Here is a 6,178-nt window from a genome sequence, read left to right as displayed (position 1 = left end):
TCCTTCCGCTTCCTTGCTTCCAGGTAACTCCTGGGTCTGTGGACTGTACCCTGCCTCCCTCTCTCCTCCTCACTCTGCGTGACTGCTGGAAACTGTCCCTGCTGTCTATCCAAAGTTCCACGACTCCAGTAATAAGAAAAACTAAAATCTAAATAAATATTTTTTAAGAGGGTGAAGTGGGATTGCTTTGGGGCCCCCCAACCTGCTGGGCCCCATAGCAGCTGCATCCCCTGCACCCTCTATAGTTATGCCACTGCAACTTGTGTTATATACTACAATTATCCAGGTTTCTTACCCTTGTTTTCAGAAAACCACAGTAGATACATGTGGTCACAATCAGTGTCTGCCTGATAACCATTACTGAAATAAGAGAAAATGGCAGCATGTCATGTGACAAACTGTTACCAACCGAATTTTTTAAAATTACTATAGACTAGAACTATAGACTATGGGGGGTATGCAATACAGGATCATGGCTCTCGATCCCTCCCGACAGCCTTGATCCTGGCCCATTTTCTGTTTGCCCGACAACAAATCGGCAGGCGGGATTCAATGTCCTGCCTGCCGACAGGCGAAAGGGGGCGTGGCCGCAAAAATGGTTGTAATGTCGATCTACGTTCAGAATCGTGACAATCCATGGTCCATATCGGCAGAACATGCCCGACAGCTTTTAAAGTCGGGCTCATTCTGCCATGAACCCTCTTCAATGCTGTCGGTAAAGACAGCATTGAATAGGACCCCTCCGCTAATTCCCGTCACAAATAGCAGCGGACAATTGCATACCCCCCTATGACTGATGGACTGGGAAATTTATATTTTGAATAGTCACAATTTTTTTTTACATCCGTTACGCATACATTCCTTTAAATATTGTCAAGGTAATAAGAAAAACGGTACTTGTGAGTTATCCGGACGCCCGATTTCTAAATCGGGTCGGATCGGGACATCGCATCGCATCGCATGCGACCATCGGATGCGATGCGATGACCCGATTTTTCCATAGGAATCAATGTTAAAATGGACTGAGTCCATTTTAACATGGAATTCAATGGGAAAAAGGGGTCCTTTTCATACCCCTACTATCCAAGTGGGCATGGAGTTGGATATAAACCTGTGGCGAGCGTAGCGAGCCACCGAGCCCGAAGCGTGGCGAGCGTAGCGAGCCCCGCGAGGGGACACGGAATACCGTCCCCTCGCGGGGCTCGCTTCGCTCGCCACGCTTCGGGCTCGGTGGCTCGCTACGCTCGCCACAGGTTTATATCCAACTCCATGCCCACTTGGATAGTAGGGGTATGAAAAGGACCCCTTTTTCCCATTGAATTCCATGTTAAAATGGACTCAGTCCATTTTAACATTGATTCCTATGGAAAAATCGGGTCATCGCATCCGATGGTCGCATGCGATGCGATATCGCATCGCATCGCATCTGATTGTATGCCTTAACTTAAGGCATACAATCAAAAAATCGGGCGTCCAGATAACTCACAAGTACCAGAAAAACTTTCCTGAAAATTTTACTAAAACAATCTGTGTGGTGTATGCTTTATTGTTAAAAAGCATGGAATAAATATTTGTTGTAGTTTCAGAGAATTCAGACATGTATTTTATTTCAGAAATTACCATGTCCTATCCTGGTTACATCCATTACTAGAGACAGGATTATATGCATTTGCATATTTGCATATGCATATTTTGCCCATTCTCACTGGTTATTGCATATTTTACCTCAAATCTAGTGATGGTGCATATTTTAGGCCCTGCCCCCTTTCCACCCACGAGTCATAGCACTGTTTTGCCCTGCTGCTGCTAGACAGGTAGTGGTAGAGTGTGCAGGCTGGGGCAATATGTGCACAGTGTGGGGAACCTTGGATGTGCGCTATGTCTGACACTGCTCTAGGCTGCCAATCCATGTTGATAAAAGTCAGTTGGGGGGGATGCCATTACGAAGCTCCAGAACCTTTGCCTGCCCTGGCCTGGGACTTTACACCAAGAGACAGACTTCTGCAGCAGAGGAGGCGGGCAGAAGGGTTGTGACATCACGCGGCACAGAGGAAATGCTGTGTCACAGTGAGTATACGGCACAGAGAGGAAGTCATCCACTGCGCTGCCCACGCATGCTATGCTGACATTTGAATCATCGGCGCTGGAGATGAGGGTCCGTGTAGTTGATGCAAGAAGAGCTTTGGACGCTGCAGTCTGCTGTAGCAGCCAGGAAGAAAAAATACCTGTGTATAGCGCTAGACATCTGCAGATGTGGGCCTATTTTTGAGGTTTATTTGCAACTAATTTTATGCTGATTTTTAAATAAATAAGTTCAAAATTACTTTTTATTATTATGTAATGTAGCATATTTTAACACTTTTCATGCATATTTTAAGTATTTTTCATTCATATTTGCATGCATATTTCAAGCTTTTTATGTTGCATATAATCCTGTCTCTATCCATTACATTTAAAAAATGTATTGATTTATAGCAGACAACAATGGTGAGGCTTGTTCACACGTCATATTTTTATTCACCAGTGGTAGATACAATTGTGGTAAAATGTGCTGCTTTGTGTGCATTTTGAATTTGTAGCAATCTGGATGTTTACCACAAATATTGTATCTGAGAGTTACATCCGTTACGTTAGAATTGCCCTGCATTAGTTCATTTTCTAAACCACAGGAGTGCCCTAGTTAATATTAAATCCCAATGCCTTGGTTTGTTATATGAACCATCATAGTTCCCTAGTTTACCTTATGTCACCATGTACTGTATGTATGTCCCAATATACAATATGCCACACTGTGTACCCAATTTAAATGATATACAATGTTCATATTACCCCACATTACAATGCCCTGTGTTCACATAGTGCTATATTAGAGTGACATCCAGTTCAAATTATGCCACATTTCATTGCCCCAGTTCATATTATGACACACACCCGTGCCTCCATTTCATACAGTGCAACATTACAGGGCCCTAGTTCTTATTATGAAAAATTATAGTCCCCTTTTCATCACACTGAACAGATCAGATTATGCCACATTACAGTTCTCCCATTACCATTATAAAGTCCTCTACATACTCCTCTCACTGAAAATGTAATGTCACACAAAGCAGGCTGGGCCAGGGATCAGATCCCATCCAGGCCCCCTTAAGCCTCTGGGCTCCATAGCAATTGCACCCCCTATATATTTACGCCCATGAGCATATCTCCTATGTATACAATACAGAGTAATCATATCACAGTCAATTTAACACTTCCATTTGGGTGTCAAAGCCTGCCTACAGGATAGTAATAGATTTAAAAAAAAAAAAAATAGTCTTACAAACATCAACATTCTGATTTCTAGTGGGAAAAGCCACAATTATTCCAGAACTTACTGTGTATTGCATATAAAAAGTACAAATACTTAATTAGTAAAGCTATAATAAATTGTAAATGTGGATTTTGAAATGGATAATATATTTATCCTCATTTTCCAGTGAGATCTTGAAAATTTCACTTCCCATACCTCCCCCCCAAAAAATCTATTGAACAGCTATAAACAAGACTTGCAATTCACCAATGATGTATTAAAAAAAGTATGGTGCAATATCCCTCTGATTCAGGAGCTACACCGAAGGACTCATTGATCCAGGACAGCTCATCTCCATATTTTTTTAAGTAAATCCCAGGATCCTAGATGTTTTTGAGTCCCAAATATGCCTAGGATTCAAAACCAACTGGGCGGTGAGCAGTGGGATATGTACTTTTTCAGTTCTGGTCCTTTTGTCACGAACCTGGTTATTTGTTGCTCTATCAGCCTCTACATGTTTTCTCAGAGCATTTACAGCTTGGATCAGCTCAGTCTGCACCTATGCTGTCAATCATGGTGTGTGATACTGTGCTCAGCTCTTGATTAGGCATCTGTGAAAACTCCAGCCAAGTGCTCAAACCAGCTGTAACACCTGTTTCCTGCTAGTTGTGGTTCCATGTTCTCTGTGTAAACACTCATTGTAGTTCCTCAATTAAGTCCTGGGATTACAGTTGCCATTTGACTTGCCAACCAATCCATGCAAGGCAAGGGGGCTAAATATCCTGCTCAAGGAACTGAAAGTTGCCTTGAGCAAAGTCGCTGATCAGACCTGATACTACCGGACATCTGTTCCAGACCTTTCCTCTCCAAGCCTTACCTGAACCAAGCGCTATATAGTCTGTCCAGCTGGCTGGCAATCCAGCGCTATTCAGCTGCCCGGCTTCACAGTCGCTTCCAGTCCAGCCACTCCCAGCATGTCATCCGCTAACCTGTATCGGCTGCGAACCAGCATATTGCCTGTCATCTGGATTCCAGCCTACCAGCGCGTTATCCGCTATAGCCACTATTCAGCGTATGGTCAGTTATCCGGATTCAAGCCTACCAGCGTGTCCTCTGCTATTGCCGAGGACGCAGTCTCATATGCAGCCACTGAGTGTCTGATGCTATTCAGTTCCCGGGTACCAGCAAGTACTTTGGCCTTCCAGCAGAGTCCAGCTGTTAGGATTCTGTCAGTGTGCCTATCTGTACCAAGTCTTCATTTTCAGTTTTTTCTCCAAGGAGGCATACTTCTGTTTTGTTATCTTGTACATATTGCCAAGTCGGCTATCCTTAGAAATTATTATCCTTTTCCAGCATCCCTGGATTCTGAGACTTTTCTGGCATTCATGGATTTTGATTCTGCCTCCAGTATTATTCCAGAATCCCCGGATCCTGTACTGTGAACTGCTCCAGTTCCGGATCTGTTATTCATCTGTTCCAGAAACTAGGGTACAGTCATCTCCTCCACCATCCAGTCTGTTGGTTGGTGCTCCTGGCAGAGGGCTGCGACCTGCTGTCCAGACACAGCTAAGCCAAAACCTCTTTGTGGGTCCCTGGTGAAAACTGCTGGACAGTTAGACTCCGCTCATCTGTCCAGGAGTTCTGCCAACACCCACTGTAGCTGGTCTATGCTCAAGTATTTCTATCAATCAGCTATATTCACGGCCTTTTCTTCTGCAGCCAACCCGGATCTAATCCAATCCAGTCCATTCTAGTCCTATCATTTGCTGCATAGGTATCTATTCCTGCCTACCTCTGACACCTCAGCAATCACCACCAGACCACTCCGGTCATGACCAAGTTCACAAACCCTCGCTCGTGAGACCTTTTCAGGCTCTCCCAGTTGCCCGTATAATAGATGGGAGTCCAATGATGCAGTTGCTCTCAGTCACTGATAGGACAGGAATGGCTTTCCTAGTTTGCATGTTGTTGATGTAGGGTTGTAATATATTTCTGTTCATGCAAGTAGAAATTCACGAACAAAAGACATCAACCACCCAACTATGGGGTTGATGTAGCAATCGTATAGAAGCACGAAGAGTGTAAATATGTACCAGTGAAGAAATGTGCCCTGGCCACCAATCAGCTTTGAAGTAACATATATCAAGTGCATGCTGTAAAATTATATGTACCACTTGATTGATTGCCATGGGACATTTTATTACTCTTATCAATGCTTCACACATCTATCCCATAGGTGTGAAAAACAGGCCTGCCTTAGTGGCAGAGAGGAGAGTAGTGCTGCACAGCATGCTGTTGGTATAAGTTGAGTATTCCTTATCTAAAATGCTTAGGAAAAGAAGCATTTTGGATAACATATTATTCTGCATTTCAGAATATTTGTATATTTCAATGTGGTATCTTGCATTTATGCTGTATAAACATACCAACACAAGTACACACAAATATATTTTGTTTGTGCAGGAAACAAGGTGTGCTCCAAACTGAAACTTGAATGCCAAGCAATCCTTTTCTTGCACATATTTAGTGTCAGTTATAACCTTTTCAGAACAGCCTAATTTCCTGGGTTGGGACAAAATCCCGGCAAAATTTGCTGGGATTTCAGCCCTGCTATGGAGCAGGGTTGTTCCCGGGTTCAACCCAGGGACCTCGCCGGTGTAAAAGGGGGTACTTACCCCGGTTGCCGGTCCTTGGTGTGCTGTCAGGCCGGGGATCCACACAGGCGGCGGGCACAAATGACAGGACAGGCGGCATATGAAGATGACGCAGCTCTCCGGCGCCCTCACTGCGTCATCTGCACCCGCCGCCTGACCCGTCATCTACACTCGCCGCCTGTGTGGATTACCGGCCTGCACCGACGATCAGCAACCCAGGGTGAGTATTGTCAAC

This window comes from Crinia signifera, chromosome 1 (assembly GCF_055691185.1).
Source record: "Crinia signifera chromosome 1, ASM5569118v1, whole genome shotgun sequence".
In the NCBI taxonomy this organism is placed as follows: Eukaryota; Metazoa; Chordata; class Amphibia; order Anura; family Myobatrachidae; genus Crinia; species Crinia signifera.
Note: the sequence above shows the minus strand (reverse complement) of the source record.